At 44.7% G+C, this 16374-nt stretch overlaps 1 protein-coding gene and 1 long non-coding RNA gene across 3 annotated transcripts in view; one reads left to right on the plus strand and one right to left on the minus strand.

Moving 5' to 3' along the window:
* Nucleotides 1-15437, minus strand: part of LOC134910459 (uncharacterized) — a 42672-nt gene extending 27235 nt beyond the window's left edge. The window contains exons 1-2 of the long non-coding RNA XR_010176204.1: nt 15305-15437; nt 14180-14304 (exon numbers count right to left, since the gene is read on the minus strand). This is a non-coding gene — a long non-coding RNA (uncharacterized LOC134910459). The remainder of the gene's footprint in view (nt 1-14179; nt 14305-15304) is intronic.
* The window catches only part of KIF16B (kinesin family member 16B), a 717875-nt gene that overhangs the window by 539983 nt on the left and 161518 nt on the right, over nt 1-16374 (plus strand). The gene's annotated exons all lie outside the window — the stretch shown is intronic.

Below are 16374 nucleotides of genomic sequence, written 5' to 3' on the forward strand. Positions count from 1 at the left end.
GGCCCCTTGTTTCTGTGGCCAGCTCAGAATAGATAGCAATATGCATTTATTTGTTTTTTAATCTGTATGCATTTTACGTTTGCAACCAACTCTGAATGAGAGCCACACTTTCCACACAGTCAGTGCCCTGGCTGCAGATGGACTGTAGGAGCCAGTGCTGTAAGGATGCAGTCATAACTACACTACTACTGTGCTGCTCTTTGCTTCCATTGTGTGCCAAATACTGTTAAACAGTAATAGAATAATATTCACACAGCTCATGATCACGTTGGCTCACAAGGCAATTGGAATTCACAGCATTACCAGTTACAAATTTCCAGTGTCAAATCCTTGGATTGTCCCGGGAAGAGTGGGACTCCGGGGAACACTACACTTGACAACTATGTATGTAAGATGAGATTTAATGTTTCATTAGCTATATGGGAATTTTTTGCATGCTTGCCTGCCTGCCTGCAGCTTATTGTATAGATTTAATTGATTACACTTTCTTTTGCTTCTGTGTATAAAACACATCAGTAGCTGCCCTTCCCTAGTAATGCTTTCATTGCTCTGCTGTTCCCAAATAATGAGACATTAATTATTTCTTTTTTTACATATATATGTTAAAGCTGCACAATTTTCCCCCAGCACTTATTAAATTGACACTGGCAGGAAAGGTGCATGCGTTTTTGAGGTTGCTTTAAGCGGTCACAAAAAAAACTGTCAGTTCAACTTATTTTTATTTATGATTAAAGGTAGTAATGTGTAGCTGGTCAATAAAGATATTAACATTGCACTCTTCAGTTTAATTAGTTGTTTTATGTGGATTTTCTTGCCTTTGGCAACACGAATAAAGATTTCAGATTCATCTTATATGTTATAAGTCTCTAGCATGTTTTAAATCCTGAGAAGCCAATGTATTGACTCAGCTATAGGAGCCATTTATATGTATATGCACCCAGGGGGTGTATCTTTAGAAAATATCCCTGCTTGATCTCACTGCTTTGTGAGACTGTCCTGTAGTACGAAGTCCATAGGTGAGGAGTGATGGGTCTCAACACAAACCTGTCTCATGCTTTTGAAAGCCTAGTGGTTAAAAGTTTGAATAAAAGGACTGCCATGCAAGTTTTATTCACCCAGACTTCTGGGCCTAAGATTGCAGTTTAAAAATATCCGTTAATCTGTTTCGTAGTTCATGAGGACAGTTGCAATTTTCAATGTCACACAATGTTCAACATAAATGCAGCAGGTTTCTGGCCTATATATTTTAAAACCTCAGGAAGATGTTTGTGGGTGCTCTGCTTTTGGTAAAAGCCGGATAAGGGTTCCTGGGGTGTGGATGTAAGAGAGAAGGGAGGGCTCCATCTACGAGGCCCATTTTGTGAAGTTGTGACTACCAGGGGGCTGACACAGCAACCCGAGATTCCAGTTGTTTTTGAGTTTTTCCAGGTTTATCATCTATACCCAAACACACTGATTGAGGCCTTGCGTCTCACGTCCATCTGGTAAGAGTCCAACTTGTACATATTTATCATAATTGATGTTTTCATTTATTTCTTGCTTATAATAAAATCCGTACTCCGCTATGGTATTCCTCCCTTTGTTCTTTGTGTGCACTGAGAGTTGTACTCTCTAAAGATGAAGAGGTTTGGAGGAAAAAGAGATCTAGTGACAAAAAAGACTGCAGATGAGAGTAGGATCCAGAGATGATAAGTATGAAAGGATAAATAAACACACTTTCATATTTAAGAAATTTTGGCTTTATTATCCACAAGGATCCATTTGGTCTTGGTACACTCATTATATACAGCCTTTTAATAAATAAATTAATTTTATTTGATTTATAGACTTCAAATACAGATGGAGTCCCCGTTATCTATGCCTGCCTAGTCGAAGGCGTGTACTCTGGCGCGACTAGGCGATCCGTCCGCCTAGTCATGCCGAGAGTGCACAGAGCCGCTTCACATTGTAAGCGTTTCTGTCTGGGCGTGCGCACGGACGGAGACGCTCCCCATGCACTTGAATGGAGAGTACCTCCTTCCAGGCGCGCACGCCCGTCCAGACGGAGACACTCACAGTGACTAGGTGCGCCCAGGCGGGCGCGCCTAGTCACACAGGGAGCAATGATAACGGAGGCTCCATCTGTACATGCGATTATCATTTATGTATCTCTAAAGGAACTGCCTATATGAAATCATCCTATTGCTGTGTGTTTGGAGTGCCTATCTACCCCAGGAGAGGGCTCCCCTATCCTGATCTCCTATGGACTGTGAGCTTGTGAGCAGGACCCTCTTACCTCTTTTGTCTGTCTGTTATTACCCAGTCTTGTTTTACGTCTCTTTAATTCCCAGTTACAATTCGCAACTGAATATTCTGGTGCTATCTAAGTAAATACATTAATTACATATATTTCTCTCTCTTTATAACAGTTGGAAAGTAGATTCGCACATAGAGAGGGAACCAAGCAGCCCTAAATACACATGGGGGTCAATTCAATTGCAGACGATGGATACGCAGGCAGCGCCACACCAAATCTCCCTGAAATCATGGGTTTTTGTATGCAAACACTGTAGGGCAGCGTACAAAAATACATGATGTTATGGATACTGTAAATGCAGTGTATGTGCTCACTAGATAGCTGCACTTTGCCAACATTGGCATGACTCCATATGGTACAGGAGATAAAAACCTACGCTCCTAGTGTCTGTGGATTATTTAGTTAAACATTAGAGTAAAACACACTGCAGAATTTATATGTCACTAAATCATCCAGCCTGCTGTCTATACAGATGTTATTTATACACCTATATATGGGGGTATTCAATTGTAGTCATAATTGCCATCTTGTCGGAAAGACGTCAGTTTTCGACTTTTTTACATCGGAAACTGTTCCGACCTATTCAATCCCCCTGCCGTTTTTCGGACAAGTCGGCAATTCCGCTGATCCACTTGTTTTGTCGGAAGCACAGCCAAATCCGACAGGTTTTATCCCCATTTCCGACAATGTCAATCCGACTTTAAAAAAGTTGTTTTGGCATTGTCTGGAACGGCTAAATCCTGTCTGATTTGGTCACTCATTGAATACTGAGATGTCGGATCCTTTCCGTCGGAGAGGATCCGACATCAATTGAATATACCCCATAGACTGCATGTTTACCAAAGCTATTCAGAGCTGAACGTACTCCAAGAATCAGTCTGATTTTTACACCAGATATACTGATGTATCCTCATATACTATTGCTGCATGCCAAACATCCATTCACTGCAAGCCAGGTCCTGTGCAACTTGGCTTGCAGAGCATCATTTCACACGAAAGTGTATCTTAATAGCAATCTGATATGACAGAACTGCTTCATGAGACTGCACTGATTACTTTGATATATGACACTTTCATATCTGTGTGCGATTGAGTCTGAATCTGTGTCAAGAGCATACATTTGATATGTAGGAAGTCTGAATTGGGCCACGATTGTCTCCACTGTTATTCAGTCTTTCATGAACACTTTTGCAGGTATTTGGTGCATATGAAATGCCAGGTTTTAGTCGTGGACCTGCTAAGGGGAGTAGTAACCACTGGAGTTACAGAGTCTGGAGCAGGAGTAATGGAGATGTTGTATAAGGAAATAGCTTTGTCAGGGCCCGAGAGAGCCGGGCAGATAAGGGCTTAGGGTGATATTAAATAGTTATATCGCGCCGGATCTTCTGTCTAAAGTGACGGGAGATCGTTGGGCGCAATTTAATTGTTTGGTTTTCTCTGCGCTGATGGTGCCCATGAAGTTTGGATTTAGCCGCATAAAGCAGCTAATCCTGACCAAAGTGCTGGACGCCGGCAGCCATCGCACCCGAATGGAGCTAGAATTAAATAGCTCCGTTTGGGCGCCATCTACATGCTGCCGGTGGAAAAACATTTGATTTTTGCAAATCGTGTCAATAGTCTCAAGGTTAAAATTAGGGATAGTAGCTTTCAGGGTGGAGGATGAGATGGAGTGAGGTGTAAGTTGATGGTCAGAGAGAAGAAATGGGGAATTGGTAAAGTTAGGTACAGTATATCACAATGGTGGGTGAAGACCAGAGCAAGTGAGTGTCCACTCACATGGGAGAGTGAGAAAGGTCTTTGGGACCTAAGATGAGGGAGGGAAAGTCTGAAAAAAGGATGTGGAACATCATACCAAATTTCTGTTAAAGACCTGTTTTTATTTTCCTCACAGTATCTGTTTTTGTGGTTCCAATGCATTAGGTATTCTCTGACTGATTTAGGTGACTGACACTAGGCATCTTTAACAAAGCACCTGGCTTTGTTTAAAAAAACAAAGCTTTGATTTCATGAACAGTCCAGATGTCAAGGGAATCCAAATGATGGATATGTGTCATGGCTCATCCTTATCTGTTATAGCATGCACCTGGAGATAAACTAGAATGTGATTGTATTTTCATGAGTAGCTTTGACGTGAGAGAGTTTACATTCAGATTTGGTTGTAAATAAAATATACTGACTTTCCATGTATTTCAAAGAATGCCAGCCAAAAATAAGTTGTGTGACACAGCTATAAATGTGTATTGTGTGTGCTGCATTATTGAACAAAGTACTTGGGAAATGCACTCAAATTACCTAAAAGGTGGAGGCGTGTTTCCAAAATTGCCAAAGGAAAATAAATATTTAATTCCATGTTGCACTATAGCCTAGTCTACTCATGCTGCAGGTGATGCAGGGTTTAGTGCAGCATTTAGCTTGCCTGACTCAATAACATTTTCCCAGTGGTAAGGTGCACACACACAATGGGCCCTCATTTCTGTGCAGTCTCTAATTGCCGACATGTATCTGTTACCAGTTATTTTCTGCATGTGCATTATTATAATAATTAACATTCACTTATGTAGCACCAGTATATTCTGTTGCGCTTTATCATTAGGAACAAACAGTAATAAAATGAGGCTGGAAAAGCTCACACACAGGGCTGGATGTAATGAACCAGCACCTCCGGCCAACTCGGACTTCATTACATCCGGCCCAAAGAGTTAAGAGGGTCCTTCTCGTAAGCTTACAAATCTATAGAGAAATAGGCCTCTGAGTGCTACAGTACATATTGCGTATTGGTCTAGCCAGATTGCAGAGGCACTTGGTGGGCTGTATGATCCAGTCACACATGCCTGAGGTCAGTGGGATGTGTGACTGGATGGAACATACAGTATGGGAAGTTTTGTGTGGACTGCATAGAGGCGATGTGATTGGGTTATGTAGGGGATTATGTCATTTGATAGGCTTGTCTGAAAAGGGGAGTTTTTCAGGGAACGCTTGAAGATTTGGATACTACAAAAGTACTTGTGCTTGGGAGGGAATTCCACACGGTGGGTGCAGCCTGAAAAAGTCCTGTAATTGTCAATGAGCAAAAGTGTTGAGTGTGGAAGAGATGCACAGTCTCCAAGGATGCATTGCATTGCGCCTAAGATGCAATTTTGACCCAAAAAATGGTCGACACTAGCAGAGTTGCACACGACCTGTCAGCTCACTCGCACAAGGCATCTCGGGATGTGTGGCATATTGAGGCTAGATGTACAAGGACACATCGGTATTTATTAACAGTTATTTCAACTGTATAATGCACACACATTCCACAGCAATTTATAAAGAATATTTGGTGATATAAATCAGTCCCTGCCCAAGTTGAGTTTACAATCTATATTCCCTATAACGTGGACACGCACACACAGTGGGGTTTTTGTCAGTAGTTGGTTTGCTTGCCTTAAGCGTAACTAGAAATATTTCATATTGAATGTGCGTAGCTTTTAAAGATCTATCCCTGGAATTGTTCCTATTTTTCAACATTGAGCACCTATAAAAAAAAATAAAAAAATCTATATGTTAGGAACAATATTACCATTAATACTTCATAGGTTTAATATTTATTTATTAATGTCTGGAATAATGAAATCCTCTAAAAGGGACATGATGGAGATTGTAAGGCTCTAAGGTCCACCAGTAGAGGGCATGACTAGGGTGGCCAATTCTGGGCCATTATTTCGATCCTGGGAATCGGGATTGAAAAATAATAAATCCTGGGGTACCCGGGATTGGCTGCTTTTCAATGTGTAACCCCCTCCCCCCTCCCTTGCCCTGACCAACCCAGTTAACTCAAAGCAGTCTGGACGGGATGGAGGGTGGAACACATCCTGTGAGATCCGACGGACGGCCAGTGCAGGGCGGCGGTGAGGTTCGGTGGGCGGCTGGCTGTGCAGTGTGACCTCTGACCTCACGTCACACTGCACAGTGCGCCCAGCCGGAGCAAGGGGGAGCCGGGCAGTGTCTGAGCCTCCTGAGGATGCTCAACGCTGCTCGGCATATAAAAAAAGTAGGTTTCTGGCCAATCCCATGATTGAATTCCAGACAATTTTAGGCCGGGATCCCACTATCCCGGTTCCGGGATTGGCCACCCTAGGCATGACGTCATTAAATGCACCGACAGCCATCAAAGTGTCCCTGGAAACTATTATAAAATGTTGCCAGTGTGTGCCCAGTAGCAGCTGGTTTTCAGTGGCTGGTGTTTTTGTCTTTGCCAGTGCTGTAATGTTGAAGGCAGCAGGTAACCTTACAGCAGCTTGCTTTGGAATCCACCGAATAGGTTTTAGTCCTCTATAGAAACATCCTGATGTTCCTGTTCTGCTCCTCCTCTGATGTTTATGTGCAGCATACCCTGTAGAGGTGAATCATCTCTCATTGATTGAGCTAATCCTCTCGGCCTGGCATGCGGGCAGAGATGAAGATGATTGTGGAAATCACAGGCTGTTTTATTTTTGCTCTGCCGTAACACTTTTCTTTAGACAAATCAACAAAAGCTTTCCTGCTTCCACTATCCAGGAGTAATGCTATCCGTGTAACATTGAGATGTCATAAACCAACTTGGTAAAGTTTATTATGACCCTGAATAAGATATCATCTTCTGTGTTTACAAATCTTCCACAAATACCTCAGAGACACTTTGCAATAGCAAGAACCTTAAAAGCATACTAAAAGGTGGTATAAAATGTATCGTATGACACCTCTAAGCGCCAGTCTTCAGATAGTTCACTGACATCATTCTTGATAATCTCTGTGCAGCTGAACAAGCCAGCTATTCGTAAGCAGCGATAAATCAAAGATTCAAGGATAAATTCTTATTTGTTTTCAATCACATTTCTCAGTGACAGTTACTTTTATAGCGCTGGGGGATCGGCTATTAATTTTGATTGCTTGAAGTGTATCCCGCCACTCAGCAGCGAGAGTAACCACTGACCTCTGATGGGCTTTCATTACTGTTGTTTGGAAGAAGCTGTTGAGAAGTGTGGGGTAGGTTTTCGGCATAAGCAATGTTGATTCATTAGGTCTATCAATAAAGGTTTCAAAGAAACCCATATAGTACATCGCGGGGAGCTGTAAACTTAATGTTGCAATAACCAATAGATTAAAAAATAGAAGCATGGATAGAAAATTACAATTTGTTAGCAGCCTAGTCTGTAATGCTTTTCTCTGTATACTCAAAGTCACAGAAGTCTCCTCTCGCACATGTCCTGGCCAAGTGAATATTTTTTACTGACAAATCATAAAAATTAAGGCTGCAGTACAACAGAATTGTATTTTTCCTGACATAGGGGGTAATTCCAAGTTGATCGCAGCAGGAAATTTTTTAGCAGTTGGGCAAAACCATGTGCAGATATAACATTTGCAGAGAGAGTTAGATTTGGGTGTGGTGAGTTCAATCTGCAATCTAAATTGCAGTGTAAAAATAAAGCAGCCAGTATTTACCCTGCACAGAAACAAAATAACCCACCCAAATCTAACTCTTTCTGCAAATGTTATATCTGCCCCCCCTGCAGGGCCGGCAACAGAAATCTCGGGGCCCGGTACACAAATACCTCTGGGGCCCCCCTCTTCCCTCCAAACACCTCCCCCTCCCCCCCCCCCCCCCCCCCAGATATCAGACCCGCACATCCGTCCCTTGCATGTGCCAATAAATGTATTGCCATATAGGTGTATTGTTCAGGTGAACACAAAGAAATAGAGAATTTGACAGCAGATAAGAACCACTTGGCCCATTTAGTCTGCCCTAAACACGTGTACACACACTGATTTACACACAGTATATCTTTGGAGTGTGGGAGGACACTCAAGTACCCAGAGGAAACCCACACAAGCATGGGGAGAATATACAAACTCCACACAGTTAGGGATGTTACTATACATACAGTACACTGCACTACTGCTGAGCAAAGTGGACCATAATATATTATCTGCACTTTGAATAGAAGTCCTCTACCAGTGAAATTAGTATTTGTTATTAATATTGTTGAATTGCTGGCATAATGTTATTTAATTCTAAAATAACATTATGCCGACAATTCAACAATATTAATAAAAACCACTAATGTCACTGCTATCAGGTAGAGACGTTCTATTGAAAATGCAGATAGTGTTATAGCATATCCTCAGCAGTAGTGCAGTATATTTCTCTATCGTCCTAGTGGATGCTGGGGTTCCTGAAAGGACCATGGGGAATAGCGGCTCCGCAGGAGACAGGGCACAAAAAGTAAAGCTTTAGGATCAGGTGGTGTGCACTGGCTCCTCCCCCTATGACCCTCCTCCAAGCCAGTTAGATTTTTGTGCCCGGCCGAGAAGGGTGCAATCTAGGTGGCTCTCCTAAAGAGCTGCTTAGGAAAGTTTAGCTTAGGTTTTTTTATTTTACAGTGAGTCCTGCTGGCAACAGGATCACTGCAACGAGGGACTTAGGGGAGAAGAAGTGAACTCACCTGCGTGCAGGATGGATTGGCTTCTTGGCTACTGGACATCAGCTCCAGAGGGACGATCACAGGTACAGCCTGGATGGTCACCGGAGCCTTGCCGCCGGCCCCCTTGCAGATGCTGAAGTAAGAAGAGGTCCAGAATCGGCGGCAGAAGACTCCTCAGTCTTCGAAAGGTAGCGCACAGCACTGCAGCTGTGCGCCATTTTCCTCTCAGCACACTTCACACGGCAGTCACTGAGGGTGCAGGGCGCTGGGAGGGGGGCGCCCTGGGAGGCAAATGAATACCTATTTTGGCTAAAAATACCTCACATATAGCCTCCGGAGGCTATATGGAGATATTTAACCCCTGCCAGAATCCGTTAAGAGCGGGAGACGAGGCCGCCGAAAAAGGGGCGGGGCCTATCTCCTCAGCACACAGCGCCATTTTCCCTCACAGAAAGGCTGGAGGGAAGGCTCCCAGGCTCTCCCCTGCACTGCACTACAGAAACAGGGTTAAAACAGAGAGGGGGGGCACTAATTTGGCGATATGCTTATATATATATTAAGATGCTATAAGGGAAAACACTTATATAAGGTTGTCCCTATATAATTATAGCGTTTTTGGTGTGTGCTGGCAAACTCTCCCTCTGTCTCTCCAAAGGGCTAGTGGGTCCTGTCCTCTATCAGAGCATTCCCTGTGTGTGTGCTGTGTGTCGGTACGTGTGTGTCGACAGGTAGGAGGACGATGTTGGTGAGGAGGCGGAGCAATTGCCTGTAATGGTGATGTCACTCTCTAGGGAGTCGACACCGGAATGGATGGCTTATTTAGGAAATTACGTGATAATGTCAACACGCTGCAAGGTCGGTTGACGACATGAGACGGCCGACAAACAATTAGTACGGTCCAGACGTCTCAAAAACACCGTCAAGGGTTTTAAAACGCCCGTTTACTTTAGTCGGTCGACACAGACACAGACAGGGACACTGAATCCAGTGTCGACGGTGAATAAACAAACGTATTCCTTATTAGGGCCACACGTTAAAGGCAATGAAGGAGGTGTTACGTATTTCTGATACTACAAGTACCACAAAAGAGGGTATTATGTGGGATGTGAAAAAACTACCATAGTTTTTCCTGAATCAGATAAATTAAATAAAGTGTGTGATGATACGTGGGTTCCCCCCGATAGAAAATTATGGGCGGTATACCCTTTCCCGCCAGAAGTTAGGGCGCGTTGGGAAACACCCTTTAAGGTGGATAAGGCGCTCACACGCTTATCAAAACAAGTGGCGGTACCGTCTATAGATAGGGCCGTCCTCAAGGACCAGCTGACAAGGCTGGAAAATATAATAAAAAGTATATACACACATACTGGTGTTATACTGCGGCCAGCGATCGCCTCAGCCTGGATGTGCAGAGCTAGGGTGGCTTGGTCGGATTCCCTGACTAAAAATATTGATACCCTTGACAGGGACAGTATTTTATTGACTATAGAGCATTTCTATATATGCGAGATGCACAGAGGGATATTTGCACTCTGGCATCATGAATAAACGCGATGTCCATAACTGCCAGAAGATGTTATGGACACGACAGTGGTCAGGTGATGCAGATTCCAAACGGCACAGTATGGCCGTATACAGGAAGAGGACTTGTTTGGGGTCGGTCCATCGGACCTGGTGGTCACGGCAACTGCTGGAAAATCCACCGTTTTTTACCCTAAGTCACATCTCTGCAGAAAAAGACACCGTCTTTTCAGCCTCAGTCCTCTCGTCCCTATAAAATCATATCTGCCCAGGGATAGAGGAAAGGGAAGAAGACTGCAGCAGGCAGCCCATTCCCAGGAACAGAAGCGTTCCACCGCGTCTGACAAGTTCTCAGCATGGCGCTGAGACCGTACAGGACCCCTGGATCCTACAAGTAGTATCCCGGGGGTACAGATGGGAATGTCGAGACGTTTCCCCTTCGCAGGCTCCTGAAGTCTGCTTTACCAAGTCTCCCTCCGACAAGGAGGTAGTATGGGAAAAAATTCACAAGCTGTATTCCCAGCAGGTGATAATTAAATTACCCCTCCTACTACAGAAAAGGGGTATTATTCCACACTATATTGTGGTACTGAAGCCAGAAGGCTAGGTGAGACTTATTCTAAAAAATTTTTTTTGAACACTTACAAAGGTTCAAATTAAGATGAAGTCACTCAGAGCAGTGATAACGAACCAGGAATAAGGGGACTATATAGTGTCCCGGGACATCAGGGATGCTTACCTCTATGTCCCAAATTTGCCCTTCTCACTAAGGGTACCTCAGGTTCGTGGTGCAGAACTGTCACTATCAGTTTCAGACGCTGCCGTTTGGATTGTCCACGGCACCCTGGGGTCTTTACCAAGGTAATGGCCGAATTGATGATTCTTCTTCGAAGAAAAGGCGTCTTAATTATCCCTTACTTGGACGATCTCCTGATAGGGGCATAGTCCAGGGAACAGTTGGAGGTCGGAGTAGCACTATCTCGGATACTGCTACAATCAGCACGGGTGGATTCTAAATATTCCAAAATCGCAGCTGATCCCGACGACACGTCTGCTGTGCCTAGGGATGATTCTGGACACAGTCCAGAAAAAGGTGTTTCTCCCGGAAGAGAAAGCCAGGGAGTTATCCGAGCAAGTCAGGAACCTCCTAAAAACAGTGCATCATTGCACAAGGGTCCTGGTAAAAATGGTGGCTTCCTACGAAGCAATTCCATTCGGCAGATTTCACGTAAGAACTTTTCAGTGGGATCTGCTAGACAAATGGTCCGGATCGCATCTTCAGATGCATCAGCGGATAACCCAATATCCAAGGACAAGGGTGTCTCTCCTGTGGTGGTTATAGAGTGCTCATCTTCTAGAGGGCAGCAGATTCGGCATTCGGAATTGGATGCTGGTAACCACGGAGCCCAGCCTGAGAGGCTGGGGAGCAGTCACACAAGGAAAAAATTTCCAGGGAGTGTGATCAAGTATGGAGACTTTTCTCCACATAAATATACTGGAGCTAAGGGTAAATTTATAATGCTCTAAGCTTAGCAAGACCTCTGCTTCAAGGTCAGCCGGTATTGATCCAGTGGGAAAAACATCACGGCAGTCGCCCACGTAAACAGACAGGGCGACACAAGAAGCAGGAGGGCAATGGCAGAAACTGCAAGGACTTTTCGCTGGGCGGAAAATCATGTGATAACACTGTCAGCAGTTTTTCATCCCGGGAATGGAAACTGGGAAGCAGACTTCCTCAGCACGACCTCCACCCGGGAGAGTGGAAACTTCATTGAGAAGTTTTTTCCACATGATTGTAAACCGTTGGGAAATACCAAAGGTGGACATGATGGCGTCCCGTCTGAACAAAAAACGGGACAGGTATTGCGCCAGGTCAAGAGACCCTCAGGCAATAGATGTGGACGTTCTGGTAACACCGTGGGTGTACCAGTCGGTGTATGTGTTCCCTCCTCTGCTTCTCATACCTAAGGTGCTGAGAATTATAAGACGTAGAGGAGTAAGAACTATACTCATGGCTCCGGATTGGCCAAGAAGGACTTGGTACCCGGAACTTCAAGAGATGCTTACAGAGGTCTTATGGCCTCTGCCGCTAAGAGGGGACTTGCTTCAGCAAGTACCATGTCTGTTCCAAGACTTACCGCAGCTGCGTTTGTCGGCATGGCGATGGAAAGCCGGATCCTAAGGGAAAAAAGGCATTCCGGAAGAGGTCATTCCTACCCTGGTCAAAGCCAGAAAGGAGGTGACCGCACAACATTATCACCACGTGTGGCGAAAATATGTTGCGTGGTGTGAGGCCAGGAAGGCCCCACAAAGAAATTTCAACTCGGTCGTTTCCTGCATTTCCTGCAAACAGGAGTGTCTATGGGCCTCAAATTGGGGTCCATTAAGGTTCAAATTCGGCCCTGTAAATTTTCTTCCAGAAAGAATTGGCTTCAGTTCCTGAAGTCCAGAAGTTTGTCAAGGGAGTATTGCATATACAAACCCCTTTTTTGTGCCTCCAGTGGCACTGTGGGATCTCAACGTAGTTCTGGGATTCCTCAAATCACATTGGTTTAAAACCAGTCAAATATGTGGATTTGAAGCATCTCACATAAAAAGTGACCATGCTCTTGGCCCTGGCCTGGACCAGGCGAGTGTCAAATTGGTGGTTTTTTCTCAAAAAAGCCCATATCTGTTTGTCCATTCGGACAGGGCAGAGCTGCGGACTCGTCCCCAGTTCTCCCCCTAAGGTGGTGTCAGTGTTTCACCTGAACCAGCTTATTGTGGTGCCTTGCACCTACTAGGGACTTGGAGGACTCCAAGTTGCTAGGAGTTGTCAGGGCCCTGAAAATATGTTCCAGGACAGCTGGAGTCAGAAAATCTGACTCGCTGTTTATACTGTATGCACCCAACAAGTTGGGTGCGCCTGCTTCTAAGCAGGCGATTGCTCGTTGGATTTGTAACACAATTCAACTTGCACATTCTGAGGCAGGCCTGCCACAGTCTAAATCGGTTAAGGCCCATTCCACAAGGAAGGTGGGCTCATCTTGGGCGGCTGCCCGAGAGGTCTCGGCATTACAACTCTGCCGAGCAGCTACGTGGTCAGGGGAGAACACGTTTGTAAAATTCTACAAATTTGATATCCTGGCAAAAGAGGACCTGGAGTTCTCTCATTCGGTGCTGCAGAGTCATCCGCACTCTCCCGCCCGTTTGGGAGCTTTGGTATAATCCCCATGGTCCTTTCAGGAACCCCAGCATCCACTAGGACGATAGAGAAAATAAGAATTTACTTACCGATAATTCTATTTCTCGGAGTCCGTAGTGGATGCTGGGCGCCCATCCCAAGTGCGGATTATCTGCAATACTTGTACATAGTTACAAAAATCGGGTTATTATTGTTGTGAGCCATCTTTTCAGAGGCTCCGCTGTTATCATACTGTTAACTGGGTTTAGATCACAAGTTGTACGGTGTGATTGGTGTGGCTGGTATGAGTCTTACCCGGGATTCAAAATTCCTCCCTTATTGTGTACGCTCGTCCGGGCACAGTACCTAACTGGCTTGGAGGAGGGTCATAGGGGGAGGAGCCAGTGCACACCACCTGATCCTAAAGCTTTACTTTTTGTGCCCTGTCTCCTGCGGAGCCGCTATTCCCCATGGTCCTTTCAGGAACCCCAGCATCCACTACGGACTCCGAGAAATAGAATTATCGGTAAGTAAATTCTTATTTTTTATTACATTGCATATTGAATGTTTTTTTAAATATTATAAAAAAACACAGATAATATTCACTATGCACTTTAATAAAAATATGCTGCATTACTTTGAAATAGCATTGCATTATTGAATATTATCTGGTTTGTTTGTTTTTTAAAACATTGTATGCTCTGGCTCATGAGAGACACTGCGTGACAGCGTTTCCACACTCTGACTGCTGTCACTTACCAAAATACCACTGCTATCCTCCAGTTCCAAGCTGCCTGGGCTGTTTCTCCTGCAGTCCAGTGTTTCTCCTGGGCACTGGACTGGGCTCCTCTTAGGACCGTCGCCACTGCAAAGACTTAAGTGAACTGTGAAAGGCGGGGAGTAAGTGAAGGGTGTAGCGTCGCATGGATGCGTCATGTGATATCTACGCACACAGTGGGACACGGACAGGTGACTGTGGGCAGTGGCTGGGTTACCGCCGCAGAGAGGGGGGGGTTCCAGTGGCAAACGCAGGATTTCCATAGGGGGGTTTCCGTACATGTATGTATTCATGTGTTTGTATACGTATATGTGTGGGTGGGTATACATGTACTGTGTTTGAATATACTGTATATAATCCCAGTAAAAAAGGCAGGTGCACTCAGATTTTACAAAAAAACTGTAATGATGCAAAGTCACAGCATATCAACATGTCAGGGCTACGGGCCCCCGAAACATGGATATGCTGTGACTTTGCATCATTACAGTTTTTTTGTAATATCTGAGTGCACCTGCCTTTTTTATCGGGATTATAATTATTTACAGAGGGCACTTGAGTATTATTTTGAATGTCAGAGGAGTGGCGGACCACCGTACATACACATACAGTAGCATACACACACACACACACACACACACACACACACACACACACACACACACACACACACACACAATATAGCACACATAGTATACATGCACACAGCATACATACAAACACACACACAGACTATACATGCACACAGCATACATACAAACACACACAGACTATACATGCATGCAGCATACATACAGTATACATGCACGCAGCATACATACACACTGCATACATACATACATACATACACAGTATACATACGCATAGCATACATACACACAGTATACATGCATACATACACCCACAGTATACATGCATTCATAGTATACATACACACACACTATACATGCATATAGCATGCTTTGCATACACACACACTACACATGCCATACATACACACACCATTATAAGTAACTACAGCCTTCCATCACCATCCCCCCCAGCCAGCCTATTTTATTACACACCACCGGCCTCTCCTTCAATCCCAACATACAGTATCTAACACCCACCTGGATTCAGTGAGAGTATTGGACACATCCACTGCCTACCCAGTGCCCTCACCGTCACCAGCCTTTTTCTCTTTCACCTCACGTACAAGTACAGTACCTCCTGAGAGGAGCTGTGTGCTGCGCTGTCACTGCAGCTCCCTCTACAGGCACCAAGAAGCAAGCATCTCTGTGTAAGGATGGAGCTGCTGCAGCCTGTCAGTTCCTCACGCTGTATACACACACAAAAAACGATCAGCAGCGCAGATGGATCGGCGGCCAGGGGGGGTTTCTAGGTACTCGGAAACCCCCCCTGCGTGCACGTATGGGTTCCACCGACGGAGTTATCAACTATACAGTGCCACGGCTCTCTTCCGGCCAGCGCAATCCATTTAAATTTTACCCCATCCTACGTGTTGCACTGACACAGCTTGATGCCATGGTTGATGCCCAGATCCTTGGGGCCCCTCACAACGTCGGGGCCCGGTACGGGTGTCCCCTTTGACCCCCCCTGTCGCCGGGCCTGCCCCCCTGCAGTGCACATGGTTTTGCCCAACTGCTAAAAAATTTCCTGCTGCGATCAACTTGGAATTACCCCTATAGTTACAAATGCTTCCAGCATGATTGTACCATTAACATACCCTCCAACATTTTACACATAAAAATCGATACAAATTCGAAAAGCGGGCGTGGCCACGGGTACAGGGGGCGTAGTCACGCCCCTTTTCCTATACTTTCAATGGAAGTTTGGAGAGCCAAAAATCGGTACAGACCATAAACAAAAGGTACTGTACCTGCCAAAAAGGTACAGTTGGAGGGTATGCATTAATAAAGGGTTTACAAACTACACATTATTGCAACGTTTGTATTTGGCTATTCATTATAAAGTACAGTAGTGTCCAGAAGATGTTAGATTTTTGCAGATTTGTTTTCAGGCTGACTGTTGAAAATGTCACTTTTTAACAGACAACCAGTAAATTTACTTTTATTTGTCATCCCTAGTAAATACTTGTGATCTCTCAGTGGCTGCAGCAAGAAACACTGCAGCTGTAGCGTTATAGAGCTCTATGGCGAACGTAACCTCTTCTACTCCA

Source organism: Pseudophryne corroboree, chromosome 4 (genome assembly GCF_028390025.1).
Source record: "Pseudophryne corroboree isolate aPseCor3 chromosome 4, aPseCor3.hap2, whole genome shotgun sequence".
Lineage (NCBI taxonomy): Eukaryota > Metazoa > Chordata > Amphibia > Anura > Myobatrachidae > Pseudophryne > Pseudophryne corroboree.